Source organism: Rana temporaria, chromosome 5, assembly GCF_905171775.1.
Source record: "Rana temporaria chromosome 5, aRanTem1.1, whole genome shotgun sequence".
In the NCBI taxonomy this organism is placed as follows: Eukaryota; Metazoa; Chordata; class Amphibia; order Anura; family Ranidae; genus Rana; species Rana temporaria.
The window spans coordinates 38,854,034-38,870,908 of record NC_053493.1 but is presented as its reverse complement, the minus strand read 5'-3'; the positions used below and the strand labels follow the sequence as shown (position 1 = coordinate 38,870,908).

The 16,875-nt window shown below is 41.9% G+C and overlaps 1 protein-coding gene across 1 annotated transcript in view; it reads right to left on the bottom strand.

The window, feature by feature from the left end:
• Positions 1–16,875, bottom strand: part of MINDY3 (MINDY lysine 48 deubiquitinase 3) — a 263,254-nt gene that overhangs the window by 74,803 nt on the left and 171,576 nt on the right. The window lies entirely within an intron of this gene.

Sequence of the window (16,875 nt, the reverse complement as noted above, 5' to 3'; positions counted from 1 at the left end):
CCTATCGGGTGTCTGTTTTAACCACTTGTGCCGATATACGTCGGCAGAATGGCACGGCTGGGCACATCCACGTACATGTACGTGGCTCTTTAAGCCCGGCCGTGGGCGTGTGCACGCGACCCGGTCCGAAGCTCCGTGACCGCTGGACTGGCGGACCGGATCGCCGCTGGAGTCCCGCGAATGGTCCCCGGAGCTGAAGAACAGGGGGAGCCGTGTGTAAACACAGCTTCCCCGTTCTTCACTGTGGCGCTGTCATCGAAGGTGTGTTCCCTTTTATAGGGAACCACAATCGATGACGTCACACCTACAGCTAGAAACACAAATTAGGTCACATAACCCCTTCAGCGCCCCCTTGTGGTTAACTCCCATACTGCAATTGTCATTTTCACAGTAAACAATGCACTTTAAATGCATTTTTTGCTGTGAAAATTACAATGGTCCCAAAAATGTGTCAAAATTGTCCAAAGTGTCCGCCATAATGTCGCAGTCACGAAAAAAATCGTTGATCACCGGGATGAACTGCTGTTGTTCCTGCTACCCTTTTTTTATGAGCTCGATTGAACATTGCAAAATGTGAGTTACTCTCTTTTAAAATAAATATTGTTTTTTTTACGGAATTATGCTATGTGCGCCCTGCTTTTTCTTTTTCATATTTATCGGTTGGATTACTGATATACCCTCCGTGTGAACGTCGCTGCTTGCTGAAAACCATTTTCATACCATTTGCCTGAGGTTTTCTTCATTGATACCGAATCGCATGACGTGTATGGTGTACCCTCTTCAGCGTATCATCTTTAACAAAGTTTGATTGGCCTAGTAGGTATATGCCTGTCTGGGTCCAATCGATCCGGTAAGCCCCTTGTCATAAGTGGTGGTGGACTCTTCACATTTTTTAAGCATTGGATTATGTGTGCGTTTTCCATTCATTTGAGAAGGATTCACCGATTCAGTCATTAATATATGGACTTTAATATACCATTAATTCACGTGGTGTTGCACGTTATCTTTTACAATTGTTTATCACTAATTGTTTCATTGTTAGCGCTACACTTTTCTACACATGTTTTATTAGCAACTTTTTGATCTCATTTGCTGTGTTAGCGGCTTTTCAGTTTACTAGATAGCGCAGTATTTTTTCTTTTTTCTATTTTGTGCAATAAAACTATTCCCTTTTTTGTAAACGCTATAAATTTTGTGCAAACCAACCGATAAACGCTTATTGCGATTTTTTTTTACCAAAAATAGGTAGAATACGTATCGGCCTAAACTGTGGAAACAAATAATGTTTTATATATTTTTGGGGGATATTTATTATAGAAAAAAAGTAAAAAATATTGAATTTTTTTCAAAATTGTCGCTCTATTTTTGTTTATAGCGCAAAAAATAAAAACCGCAGAGGTGATCAAATACCACCAAAATAAAGCTCTATTTGTGGGGAAAAAAAGGACGCCAATTTTGTTTTGAAAACGTTGCACGACCGCGCAATTTTCAGTTAAAGCGACGCAGTGCCGAATCGCAAAAACTGCCCGGGTCCTTTAGCTGCCTAAAGGTCCGGGTCTAAAGTGGTTAATGGCCCTAAATATCTGGATTGCATTTCAAATGAACCGCATGCTCCAATGAATCCGAAACTAGCGCCACTTCAAAGTCAACAATTGGCTACACGGAAGCTGCACAGGTGACTAACATTTCCCTATAATGGGACGTTATCAAAGCAGAAGATTTTCTTTATATGGAGTACAAGCTGATTTCTGGTAATGATAGAACTCGGTTTGTTCTGTGAAAAAGCAAGCCCTTGTCAAGCATTGTTGTTTTTTTATATAACGGTCATTCGGAAAGTCAGTGCTCCGGTTACAATGAATATCATTCTTCTGTGCTGTAGACATGAGTCTATCGGTTACATCAGGTGAACCCTTCACAGTTCACAAGACCAGAATAGAAGAGAATCCCACCAAGGCTCAACGGAACTGAAGACTTCTGTGCGTTTCTCATGGAGATAAGATGAGAACAGAAATACAGTACACAAAAAAGGATAAAATAGCAGAAAACCCAAGTAGACCTTCAGTGTCCGATTTACTTTACTGAAGTGTTTTTTTTTTTTTTTTTAACAGGACTGACTACTGATGCTACAGTGCCTTGAAAAAGTATTCATACCCCTTAAAATTTTCCACATTTTTGTCATGTTGCAACCAAAAATGTAAATGTATTTTATTGGGACTTTATGTGTTAGACCAACACAAAGTGACACATAATTGTGAAGTTGAAGAAAAACGATAAATGGTTTTTGAAATTTTTTGAAAATAACAGATACTTTGTAGAACCACCTTTCATTGAAATTACAGCTGTCTTTTTGGGAATGTCTCTACCAGCTTTGCACATCTAGAGGGACATTTTTGCCCATTCTTCTTTGCAAAATAGCTCAAGCTCTGTAAGATTGGATGGAGAGTATCTGTGAACAGCAATGTTCAAGTCTTGCCACAGGTTCTCAATTGGCTTTAGGTCTGGACCATTCTAACACATGAATAAGCTTTGATCTAAACCATTCCATTGTAGCTCTGGCTGTATGTTTAGGGTCGTTGTCCTTCTGGACGGTGAACCTCCACCCCAGTCAAGTCTTTTGCAGATTTTTCTTCCAAGATTGCCCTGTATTTGGCTCCATCCATCTTCCCATCAACTCTGACCAGCTTCCCTGTCCCTGCTTAAGAAAAGTATCCCCACAACATGATGCTGTCACCACCATGTTTCACGGTGGGGATGGTGTGTTCAGGGTGATGTGCAGTGTTAGTTTTCTGCCACACAGTGTCAATTTTGGTCTCATCTGACCAGAGCACTTTCTTCCACATGTTTACTGCGTCCTCCCCACATGGCTTCTCGCAAACTTCTTATGGCTTTCTTTCAACAATGGCTTTCTTCTTGCCACTCTTCCATAAAGGCCAGATTTGTGGAGAGCACGACTAATAATTTTCCTGTGGACAGATTCTTCCACCTGAGCTGTGGATCTCTGCAGCTCCTCCAGAGTTACCATGGCTGCTTCAGTGATTAATGCACTCCTTGCCCGGTCATGTCTTGGTAGGTTTGCAGTTGGTCCATACCCTTTCCATTTTCAGATGAAGGATTGAACAGTGCTCAGTGAGATGTTCAAAGCTTGGGATATTTTTTTATAACCTAACCCGGCTTTAAACTTCTCCACAACTTTATCCCTGACCTGTCTGGTGTGTTCCTTGGCTTTCATGATGCTGTTTGTTCATTAAGGTTTGCTAACAAACCATTGAGGGCTTCACAGAACAGCTGTATTTATTATGAAATTACATTACACACAGGTTGACTCTATTTACTAATTAGGTGAATTCTGAAGGCAATTGGTTCCACTTGATATTAGTTAGGGGTATCAGCATGAAGGGGTCTGAATACAAATGCATGCCACACTTTTCATATATTTGTAAAAAAAGAATTGAAAACCATTTATCAGTTTCCTTCCACTTCACAATTATCTGGCACTTTGTGTTAGACTGTCACATAAAATCCCAATAAAATACATTTACGTTTTTGGTTGCGACAGACCCCAGATCTCAACATAAAGAGGACCTATGAGGGTCCATGAGAATCATAAGGGATGTTGTTCATCATTCAGCAGCAGGGGAGCATAAATGTAAGAAGATCAAAGTTAAAAAAATAATAATAATTATGCCTGTATGTTGCGAACAAGACAAATGAAATAAAGTAAAGTATAGAAAAACATTCCAGCTTATTTCTGAAATAAAAAAAATCTCAGTGGTCTCAAGGAACTCACTATAATAAATTGTGCTTAACCATCTATTTCCGTTGGTTTGTGTGGTTGGACACGTGTGGTTTCATTCTGGCAAGGCTTTATTCTAAAATATTATCAAGACATATTAGTCTCGTCATTACCGCAGAAATGAAAATTTACTAAAGCAAAGTATAAAGTGGATTACATTAAGTGATAGATCATACAGAAAATGAGACGTGTGGTAGAGACGTAGGGGCAGACATGTACTCAAATGTTAATGTAACAGTCTTACTGGTATGAATAAAGAGAAATAGAAATAGAAGAGAGTTTTAAAATATATGCGTTGACCAATTCAGACATTTAGAGCAGTTCTGGGTTATCTCAAGGAGTCCAATTAGCCCTCCTAGATCTGATCCTTGATTACAGAACAATTACTCTCTATGTTGTAGAGATAAGGAGAAGGGAAGTATACATATATACACACACTGCACCCTCTAGTGTACAGTTTAGTTGTGTCAAGGTGGGTGCTATCAATAGATTAGCAGAGATCTGTTCTATTCAAAGCACAGCTCTGCGCATTCCTTCCTTTGCCTATGTGGATGGGGGGGTGCCTTTCCTCCAATCAGCTGTCACACAGTGTATGTCCAGACTCCCCACCCAGTGCTAAACAGGAAGAAAAAAATCTCTAACACAATGTTCACTTTCTAAAGAATATAGCAAACTGAAGACAGTAGATATACATGCAAGAATAAAAGGGGTTGTAAAAGTATTTTTTTCCCCCCTAAATAGCTTCCTTTACCTTAGTGCAGTCCTCCTTCACTTACCTCATCCTTCCATTTTGCTTTGAAATGTCCTTATTTCTTCTAAAAAAAATCCTCACTTCCTGTTGTTCTGTCTGTAACTACACACAGTAATGCAAGGTTTTCTTCCTGGTGTAGAGAAAGCCTCTTGAGGGGGGAGGGGGCAAGCAGGCAAGTCAGGACACTCTCTACTTTGCATTTAGAGAGAGGAGCTGTGTGTTAGTGGGCATCCTGAAATTCCTGCTCGCCCCCTCACCCCTCAAGAGGCCTTCTCTACACCTGGGAGAAAGCCTTGCATTACTGTGTGGAGTTACAGACAGAAGAACAGGAAGTGAGGATTTCTCAAAAGAAATAAGGACATTTAAAAGCAAAATCGAAGGATGAGGTAGGTGACTGCACTAAGGTAAAAGGAAGCTATTTAGGGAATTTTTTTTTTACCTTTACAACCCCTTTAAGTAGGGAGATTTGTTTCATTCCTGTGTATCATCTGAGGCTGTTCACTTCACTGGGTATATGTGAAGGTTTACATCCACTTTAAGTGAGTCTTGGTAATTACTGTGGGTTCAGATTTAGGTCAGTGGGCAGGCTCTATAGGCTGGGCTTCTAGTACCTCCCCCTGGCTTCTTGAAGCTTCTAAAAAGTTCTAGAACTTAGTAGGAGGGTGTATGGAGATTCAAGCCTGTATAATCAAGGAATCTCTGCCAATCCCTGGGCAAGGTCGGTCCAGAAAGTAGAGAGATGGCCATTAAATATTGAAGAGCCTGTAGCCTGATAGAGGGGGTTAGATGTTGCTGGTTGGAGAAGGATGAAGTGCTGAGTCATGAGGGGACGCCGTGGCTCTGCTTCCATGATGGAGCTGAGGAAGGAGAGGAGAGGACACTGGAGAGAGGGATCTTCACCACCCTATGGTCTCATTCAGGAGACACCCCATCAAGCATGGAAAGCCCTGTACAGCAGGAAGCCTGAACAGCAGTCTTAACCAAGGCAGCAGGATTTAAGGGACAGTGTTGGCAGCACGCATGTGTCTATTTCCCAAAGACAACCTCTGGATATGATGCCGAGCACGTGGCACTCAAGTTCTTTGGTAGACCATGGCGAAGCCTGTTCTGAGCGGACCCTGTCCTGTTAAACTGCTGTTTGGTCTTGGTCATCGTGCTGCAGCTCAGGTTCAGGGTCTTGGAAATCTTCTTATAGCCTAGGCCATCTTTATGTACAGCAACAATTCTTATTTTCAGAAATTTCTTTGCCATAAGGTGCCATGTTGAACTTCCAGTGACCAGTACTGAGAACGGGGAGGGAAAATGGCTGATAGGGCCCAATTTGGACATTTTCACTTAGGGGTGTACTTACTCTTGTTGCCAGCGCTTTAGACATTAATGGCTGTGTGTTGAGTTATTTTGAGGGGACAGCAAATTTACACTGTTATACAAGCTGTACACTCACTACTTTACATTGTAGCAAAGTGTAATTTCTTATAAAATATTTACAAAAATGATAGATAGATAGATAGATAGAGACTGTATATACACAGTCATGTCCATAAATATTGGGACATCGACACAATTCTAATCTTTATGGCTCTATACACCACCACAACAGATTCAAAATGAAACAAGGTGTGCTTTAACTGCAGACTTTGAGCTTTAATTTGAGGGTACATCCAAATCAGGTGAACGGTGTAGGAATTACAACAGTTTGTATATGTGCCTCACACTTTTTAAAGTGACCAAAAATAATGGGACAGATTAACAATCATAAATCAAACTTTTTAATACTTGGTTGCAAATCCTTTGCAGTCAATTACAGCCTGAAGTCTGGAACGCGATGACATCACCAGACGCTGGGTTTCATCCCTGGTGATGCTCTGCCAGGCCTCTACTGCAACTGTCTTCGGCTCCTGCATGTTCTTGGGGCATTTTCCCTTCAGTTTTGTCTTCAGCAAGTGAAATGCATGCTCAATCGGATTCAGGTCAGGTGATTGACTTGGCCATTGCATAACATTCCACTTCTTTCCCTTAAAAAACTCTTTGGTTGCTTTTGCAGTATGCTTCGGGTCATTGTCCATCTGCACTGTGAAGCGCCGTCCAATGAGTTCTGAAGCATTTGGCTAAATATGAGCCGATAATATTGCCCGAAACATTGTCAGCAATCACATCAATAAATACAACACGCCATGATACTACCACCACCATGCTTCACTGATGAGGTGGTATGCTTTTGATTAAGAGCAGTTCCTTTCCTTCTCCATACTCTTCTCTTCCCATCACTCTGGTACAAGTTGATCTTGGTCTCATCTGTCCATAGGATGTTCTTCCAGAACTGTGAAGGCTTTTTTAGTTGTTGTTTGGCAAACTCTAGTCTGACCTTCCTGTTTTTTGAGTCTCACCAAGGGGTTTTGTGGTGAACCCTCTGTATTCACTCTGGTGAGGTCTTCTCTTGATTGCTGACTGACACACATACACCTACCTCCTGGAGAGTGTTCTTGATCTGGCCAACTGTTGTGAAGGGTGTTTTAATTACCAGGGAAAGAATTCTTCAGTCAGTCATCCACCACAGTTTTCCGTGGTCTTTCAGGTCTTTTGGTGTTGCTGAGCTCACTGATGCATTCTTTCTTTTTAAGGATGCTCCAGACAGTTGATTTGGCCACACCTAATGTTTTTGCCATCTCTCCGATGGGTTTGTTTAGTTTTTCCAGCCCAATGATGGTTTGCTTCACTGATAGGGACAGCCCTTTGGATCTCAATATTGAGAGTTGACAGCAACAGATTTCAAATGCAAATAGCACACTTGAAATGAACTCTGGACCTTTTATCTGCTCCTTGTAAATGGGATAATGAGGGAATAACACACACACACACACACACACACCTGGCCACGGAACAGCTGAGCAGCCAATTGTCCCATTTACTTTTGGTCCCTTAAAAAGTGGGAGGCACATATACAAACTGTTGTAATTCCTACACCCTTCACCTGATTTCAATGTAAATACCCTCAAATTGTTTCATTTCAAATCCATTGTGGTGGTGTATAGAGCCAAAAAGATTAGAATTGTGTCGATGTCCCAATATTTATTGACCCGACTATATATATATATATATATATATATATATTTTCTATTTTTTTTTTATACACGCACACAAAACCCTATACATGCACACATTTTATATTTAGTCTTTGTTGCCATTTGTGCTCCATAATAAAGAAAAAAATACAAAATCAGTACACACTCCCTTATTTCTACTCTCCTGTATAATGCCACCCAGTAGAATATTATAAAAATGTACGGAGGCGGCGAATTGGACGTATCGACTGTGGATATGTTCATGTATGCAGTCCCAAAGGCCACATAAAAGTATAGGAACACCATATATTTCATTCATGCTTTGGGTTTTATATACTGCCAACAACTGAAGGTGTCCAGCATTATGATATATTACAAACTCATTATTGGTAATTCTGGGGGCTATACAGCGCTTCCTCTATTACATCCCGTATACACACCAAAGTCTAACTTATTGACTTGTTACATACTGAATTCTGAAACTTGTTTTACTTGCAGATTTCTGCATCTCCACTGAGTTTTCCAACTCAGGAAACAAATGATGTTAATAAAAAAGGGGAATAAATTATGTCAGCACAGTAGATTGGCTATTACAGGAAAACACATCAACGCATTTTCCCACTGCTTAAAGCAGGACTAAACTAAAAAATTAGGAAATTGCTGTTAACAGGCAGACTCTTTATTGCAGAAGAGACATACTATACCTTTTCAACAATAAAACAGACTTACCTACCTCTCTCATCAGGTCAGTGTATGTTCTTGGCACACTTTGGTGCTGGAATGAATTCCCATTCCCAAGCTGTCATTCAGGCTTAAGTTACCAATAGGACTAAAGATTTAGAACCTGGAAACAGACTAGGCACAGGAGGGGAGTATACTGTAGCTCCATTTTAAAGGAAAATCTAAACCCTCGTACACATGATCGGACTTCTATCAGACAAATCTGTGGATTTTTTTCCGAAGGGCGTCGGTCGTGAACTTGTTCTGCATACAGACGGCAGAACTTTTTCAGTCAACATTCACAAAACAATGTGGTTTTTCAGCTCTACCTTTACCGCCACCCTTTGGGCAACTTCTGCTAATGTTGTCTGCCGGTTAGCATTGGTTCGGAGCATGCATATTTGTATTTTAGTAGGTTTCGTGTACAAACAATCGGAGAATCCGACGTCACACATTTGTTGTCGGACAATTTGAGAGCATGACAATCTAACATTTGTTGTTGAAAAAAAACAACAATTGTCCGATGGAGCATACAAACGGTCAAATTATCTGACAAAAACATCCATCGGACAGTTGTCGGAATATCCCAACGCGTGTACGGGCCTTAAGATTAGAAAAATGTAGGCTGACCTTGCCAACGTCTCCCTCTGAACATGCTACTACTCAGTCTCACATGGGGGTTCCAATGGTTTTAATACTCTTGTAGTTACTGAGCATGGTGGTCTACAATTTTATCTTAGCAAAAGTGTAACCAGAACTACTGTTACTAAAATATGCAAATCTTCTTCTCCACCACAAGATGGCAATAGTGGATATGTTCTATTACTGGGTTTTGAACTTGGAGTGATGAACGCTGGGAGATGTAGTCTGAGCAGTAAGCATGGCCATTACTATTGCTGGATGAAAGAACTCCTAGACTGAAAGGGCCAGATTCAGATAGATTAGCGGATCTTTAGATCCGCGAAATCTATCTGATTTACGATCCGCCGGTGCAAGTTTTTGAGGCTAGTGCTGTATTCACAAAGCACTTACCTCAAAACTTGCGGCGGCGTATCGTAAATCCCCCGGCGGAATTCAAATTCCGCGGCTAGGGGGAGTGTACTATTTAAATCAGGCGCGTCCCCGAGCCCATCCAACAACGCATGCGCCGTTCACAAATTTTCCCAGCATGCATTGCTCCAAATGACGTCGCAAGGATGTCATTGCTTTCGTCGTGTACGTAAATTATGTCCATCCGTATTCGAGAACGACTTACACAAACTACGTAAAAAATTCAAAACTCGGCGCGGGAACGACGGCCATACTTAACATTGGCTGCGCCTCATAGACCCAGGGATAACTACACGCCGGAAAAAGCTGAACGCAAACGACGTAAAAAAAAAGCACCGGGCAGTCGTTCGTTTCTGAATCGGCGCAACTCCTCATTTGCATATTCGTTGCGTAAAAAAAAACGAAACGCCACCTAGCGGCCGGCCTGGAATTGCAGCCTAAGATCCGACGGTGTAACACAGTTATACCTGTCGGATCTTAGGAATATCTATGCATAGATATGACTGGCAGAACTCAGAGATACGACGGCGTATCAGGAGATACACCGTCGTATCTCTTTGTGAATCTGGCCCAAAGTATCTGGAAGCAGGAGGAGAAAAACAAAGGGGGTATAACTAAAAAAGCCTGGGAAAGAGCCGCAGAGAATTGGGGATTACCAAAGAGTAGAGCTTCTGAGGAGTGGGAAGTGTTTGCAGATTGGCAGCTGGAAGTAGCTGTCGGGCTGATGCCTTACAAAGAGCCACTGGACCCCTTCACAGATGGTAAACGGAGCTGGTCGGATTTCAGCACTGCCCCTTTGCTTCTCTTTTGAGCCCCGAGAGCCACTTTAATTTAAACTCCAATGCTTAGTACAGCTTTATAAGGGGTACAACAAACTCTCTTTATATTTTTCTATCATTTGCTATTGTTAGTCTGTGAAATGTACCAATGAAAGTGTATTGTGTGAGAAATGGAGAGCCATCCTATGTTTTTGGCATACTGCATAAGCCATCTCAATGAGTCTAATTAGCCCTTCTAGCTCTTATCTCAGTAATACAGAATGATTAGTGTATGTTGGGGCGATGGGACATTTGGTAAGTTTGAGTAGTTTAGCAAAAGACAGGGAAGGCTGGCACCACTCGGGGCCGTGTGTATTGCCAGCCCACAAAAGGACTTGGGTATGCATTTTGGCCAGATCAATAGGTATTCTTCTGTACTTGAAAGTTCTCTTTAAAGAGGAGCTCCAGGCTCCTTCAGATTTTTTTTTTCAAGTCAGCAACTACAAATACTGTAGCTGCTGACTTTTAATATTAGGGCAATTACCTGTCCAGGAATCCAAGGGTATCCTCACCCGAGCCGATATTTCAATCGACTATCAGGTGCTCCCGGAGCCATCTTGATTAAGGAAAAATAGCAGTGAAAGTTTGCGGCTTCACGGCCGGTTCCCTACTGCGCATGTGTGGAGCACGCTGTGCTTTGTGAATGGCCCTGCTGTGGGGGAAGGAGGAGGGCGGCTGAGTTTCTGGCTCAGTTTGCCATTAAAACCAGGTACCCGCTCCCCCCCCCAAAAGATGCCAAATGTGGCAGCGGAGGAGGCAGACAAGCAGAGCTTCCCCTTTTCGGTGGAGCTCCGCTTTAAGGCCTTGTTCACACGGGCATATCTATCTGTATATGTGTGTGAAAGGCTCTCTTTCCCTGCACAGGTATTCCATGCATCTACATGCAGGCAGTTCATGTCTTTTTTGGGATGCAGCTGCAAGGACACAGCCACTGGTCCCAATTTAACAGCTGTACAGGTGCCTGTCCACCAACGCGGCTGTCAAATTGGGACCAGCGGCTGTGGTCAAGCAGCTGCTGAGTACCAAAAGACATGAATGGGACAGCCTGCAAGCAAATACAAGGAATGCCTGTGCATTCCGTGTGGGCAAAAATGAGCACGTATTACAGAAATGTATTACATATGTGTTTTCCGTTTTGCCTCGATATACACTTTATTCCCTTTCTGACACTTCATTGTCCAGACCAAGTCTAGAATCACCGAGTTAAAGAGTCTGAGAAATAGGAACACACAGTGTTGCACATTCCTAGTTGTTTGCTGCAAGTTTAATCAACATTAGGACATTTTACATTTGTACTTATGAAGCCATACTATAGTCACAAAGGGGTTAACCCTAGAACTCTGCCTTTGGCTAGTTATTCAGGCATTTTTTATTCATCACGCTCAATAAAATGGTAAATGCAAGAACAGAAGTCATTAGGGGAAAACGTCATAAGAGGAGAGAGATCTTTATCTCTATAATCAGGCAGTCGGCGGAGCCTGTACTACTCCAAGCCTTTCCATAGCTAATGTTTCCAATCAACATTCCTCCCATTCAATCAGTGTCACCCGGCCTTTCACATCACGGAGCGCCTTGCCTTCCATTCGCAGAACATGAAAGGAGCATGTCCTCTGTTATTGTGTCTAGTGGAAGTGGTACTCGGGCAGCTGGTGGGATATTGCTGGATCCCAACACTCAGAACTGGGAATAAGTGGAAGAGGAAGACAATCTCACCGCTGTCACTCCTTTTAGGGTTGAGATGGATTATATGGCTTTGAAGATGACAGTACGCAAGCCATATTGAAGTACTTCTCATAACTAGCTTAGCTACACCGTAACCCTATCAAACTAATTCAAGTTTAACACCAGACCCCAATTAAACCTTAATGGTCTACTCTGCCTACATTTTACTCTATATATGCATTAGTCAAACCTAAATTGATGTCATATTTATTACTTATCAGCCTATTTGTGGAATATCTCTATCATTCTGCTTTCATCTCGAGTGTAACCTTATTTCAATTACTCATGGGCCTTCTCTTTGACGTATAATAAAATAATTTTCTGATGCCATTTTAAAAATATTAAATACAGGTGGGGGTTCCCCTATAAAGCTTTCTTTTTCCCGCCGAGGTCGCCAAGTTCAAGCTTCCTCCTTGCCCGATTTGAAACGCCACTTTCAGAAACTGGATTTCCCTCCATTCCAAAAGGAACTATCCTCATCGTCCTCCCGCCCACGGTTGATACAGCCTCCCAGCAAACCATCGCAGGCATCCCAAAAAAAGTACGCTTGCAAGACCGCTGCGCAAAAAGAGTGTGACTTAAAGCAGAAGTAAACCCATCGATTTGATAGTTAAAGAAACAGTTAACATTCCTGGCATGCCAGGAAATGTTAGCTGTCACATTGGTTGTGCTCTCGATCCAATAATTGGTGTCATAACGGATCACACATACAGCATCATGGCAGTTGAAGGTTAAACAAAGGCCAAGATGGCAGCTTCCTTGGCTAAAAACGATAGGAGGGTTTACTTATACATTAAAGCATTGCAACGACCGCCATTTTATTCTCTAGGGGGGTTAGAAATGTTATATATATATATATATATAAAATAAATAAATAATGTTTGGGGGTTCTAAGTAATTTTTTAGTAAATATCTCAGAAAAAACACCAAATCTCAGAAAAAAGGCTCGGTCCTTAACCACTTCAATACTGGGCACTTAAACCCCCTTCCTGCCCAGACCAGCTTTCAGCGCTGACGCATTTTGAATGACAATTACCTGGTCATGCTACACTGTACCCAAACAAAATTTTTATCATTTTGTTCCCACAAATAGAGCTTTCTTTTGGTGGTATTTGATCACCTCTGGGATTTTTATATTCAGCAAAAAAAAAAAAAAAGACCGAAAATTTCGAAAAACATGCTTTTTTTTGTTTTCGTTACAAAACTTTGTAAATAAGTATGTGTTATCCTTCACGGTTGGGCACAGATGGGGCGGCACGGATGGGCACATATGGGCCACACGGATGTACTGTAATATTTTTTTGTACTGATGGATGCCAATCAGTGCCAATCAGTGATGCCCATTGTGGGCACTAATTGGCATCCATTGTGGGCACTGATGGCATCCCTGGTGGTCTAGGCTGGCATGCCTGGTGGTGGGCATCCCTGGTGGTCTGGTGGCATCCCTGGTGGTCTAGTGTGGGCATCCTCGGGGGGGGGGGGGCTGCGCTGATAATCAATCAGCACAAACCCCCCCGTCAGAGGAGCAGCCGATCGGCCCTCCTCTACTCGCGCCTAACAGATGCGAGTGAGGAAAAGGCGATCACGGCTGCTCTTGTTTACATCATGATCAGCCATGATTGGACATGGCTGATCACATAGTAAAGAGTCTCCAACAGAGTTTCTTTACCTAGATCGGTGTTGCGGGGTGTCAAACTGACACCCTGCAACAACAATCGCCGCGATGCGCGCCCCCCGGGCTCAATATCCTAAAGACGTCATATGACGTCTGGTCAGGATATTGAAACCACTTTGCCGCCGTCATTTTGCAATAGGGTGGGCGGCAAGTGGTTAAAGGGGTTGTAAAGGTACAATTTATTTCCCCAAAAAGCTTAGACCTTAGTGCAGCCTTCCTTCACTTGCCTCATCCTTCCATTTTGCTTTTAAAAATCCTCACTTCCTGTTCTTCTATCTGTAACTCCACACAGGAATGCAAGGCTTTCTCCCTGCTGTGTAGTGTCGTACTCGCCCCCTCCCTTGGACTACAGGAGAGTCAGGACGCCCACTAACACACAGCTCCTTTCTCCATCTCGAAGTAGAGAGCATCCTGACTTGCCTGCTTGCCCCCTCAGGAGACTTTCTCCACACCAGGGAGAAAGCCTCCCATTACTGTGTGTAGTTACAGACAGAAGAACAGGAAGTGAGGATTTCTCAGAAGAAATAAGGACATTTAAAAGCAAAATGGAAGGATGAGGTAAGTGAAGGAGGACTGCACTAAGGTAAAGGAAGCTATTTAGGGGGGGGGGAAATGTACCTTTACAACCCCTTTAAGTGGTTAAATATAGGTACTCACATTGTCTTAATGATATATTCATAATTATAGCACTGAAACTATTTCTGACCTTTATATCTGGCTGGAGTTCAGCTAGCATTAGTTACAAATTGGAATTCCCTCTGTAGCGTCTCTAAAATGTATTTCCAGAAGCTTCGCTGATAACTTCAATGTGACAAGGAGGCCATGGAGAGGCTTACAAGGCTGAAGGCTACATGAATGGATCCGTGATGGCGTTATGAACTTGGAATTTCCCGAAGCTTTCTTTCTTTTTAGCAAGGAAAGAGGAGCATAAATCGTTCAAAAGCAGAAAAGACTGAACCTTTCAGAAGATTCTAAAAGTAGAATTCCAATGATGAAAGAACAGGGGGAGGAAGTGTCCCCGAAGCATGCCAAATCTTCTATTCCTGCACGCAATGACTTCCTTTGTAGAAAGCGTGCAGCATCAATATCTACAGTCTTCCAGATCATCAGACTCCGAAACATCTACTGACTGTCATCTCTCCGTCCCGCGTCTGATCACATGATTTACACAGGCCGTTATATGTCTGTGTCCCCCCTTCACCTCTGTAGTAAACATACATGTAGGGAATTTGTAATGGGTCTGGGTCAATTTTATTGAAAAAAAAATTAGGGCTGTTACTGATCAAAATTTTTTTGTTCGATTAATCGTTTTTTTTTTTTTTTATCGATTTATCGACTAATTTCGATTAATTATAACGCATATACACATCTAACTACTTTTAGCTCATCTCCTTGGAGATAAAATCGATGTAGCTTCATAAACTGTAAAAATAGTGTGAGTAATACCAAACGGCACCAAAAGCAGTCATAAAAACATGTAGCCAAGTATGATACTGGTATAAAAATGTGTACAACGATACCACTGCTGAATCCAGATGAGGAGAGGTTAACATCAGTCCGTCGGCATGTAGATGTCCCATGAAGGGAACAATATTAACTCCCAGTGGATGGTTGTAGAATCCCAGGTTGATAGAGGCAAGGTGTGGCAGATAGTAAGGTCCCGCCGGCATGCAGATATGAAGGCACAGCGAAGGACCCCTTCAGATGGACACGGCAAGCCCCGCTGGTGTCCGTGATGTTACTGGATTTCTGACGGAACTCCCTGAAGGCCCAAAAGCCGGGGGAGAGGTGAGTACCGATCAAAATAATTTTAATCAATCAAAAAGATTTTGATCGATCAAAAAAATTTAAGATTTATCGATTAATTAAAAGTTAATTTGCACAGCCCTAAAAAAAAATTTTTAGGGCATGTTCACATGTGCAGCAGGGACTGTCACTCCTCTGAAAAGCGAACCACACTCAGTGTTTGACAAGTAGTGAAGAGGAGTTGTATCGCCTCCTCACCGCCTGCTTTAACCCCTTGGATCCCGCAGATGAGGGGCACTTGCACAGCGGCCCCATTCACTCGAATGGGTCATAAGAGGGGGTAGAATTCCTCCTGAAAAATAAGTACGTCCCTGACCACTTCCTCCACAGTTAAAGAGGAAGGAGGGGGAAGTGGCGGTAAAACCAAATTCAACTGTGGGGTTTACTGTCCCCCAACTGCTAATGTGAATAAGCCCTTAAAAAGGTAAAAAAAATTACTTGAATCTGTTAGTCAGATACAACCTACGTTCTTTAACCTCCCTGGCGGTATGATTCTTTCAGAAAAAACATGCTAAAAGCGGTACCATTATTTGCAAGGAAATTTGGCGTTTTATATTGTAGGTCTGTAATTTTTAGAAATAACTCACTTAAATCTGACCAAACAAGATTCTAATAGGCATCCCGTGTATTACATTTTTTTAAAAACAAAATTATAAATTATAATATAATAAATAATTATAAATAATTATAACAAATAATAATATAATTATAATAAAAATTATTCAATAATGTAATCAAATCAAAATCACTGAAATTTGCTCAGTTGCAGAATTGTCGCAATCATTACTTTTATTTTTTTATGACGAATTTCCCCACAAATCGCTATCGCACAATTCTGCAAGTGATTATAATTTATTATCGCTGTTTTTTAGCTGATCTAAAACTATTTTTGACATAAAGGGACACTTTTGGTTGCTATGGACAATCTACAGTTTGCAGGGAGAAAAAAAGGTTTTTATTATATAAAATGACATGCAGGACACTGGGCAGACCACTAGGGACAGGGGGGGTGTGTTTTTTTTACATACAGTACTGTAATCTATAAGATTACAGTATACTGTGTGTATAGTGTTTGTTTACGTTTTTGAATTTGGCACCGTTCTCCGTCCCCGTGCGTCGTAACGTCGCAGGGAACGGAGATCGGCGTCACACGGAGGCACTATGTGAATCGAGCGAGGTCCCGCTCGCTCACACAGCGCGGTGGCATCGCTGGATCCAGGGACAAGGTAAGTAAAAAGTGCCTGTGGATCTAGCGAGGCAAGCCCGTGACTGACACGGGGTTACCGATAGTAGCAAGAAAATCTAACCCCGAGTCAGTCTCGGGAACACCGCCAGGGAGGTTAAGGCACACTATTGTTGTAACCTTGTTATTAATGTTTTCATTTGTTCTGGAACTGTGAGAGCAGGCCTCGTAGGCCGAAGTACGGTAACTGTATATTCTGTTAAATATCAATAAACATATTAAAAGTAAAAAAAAA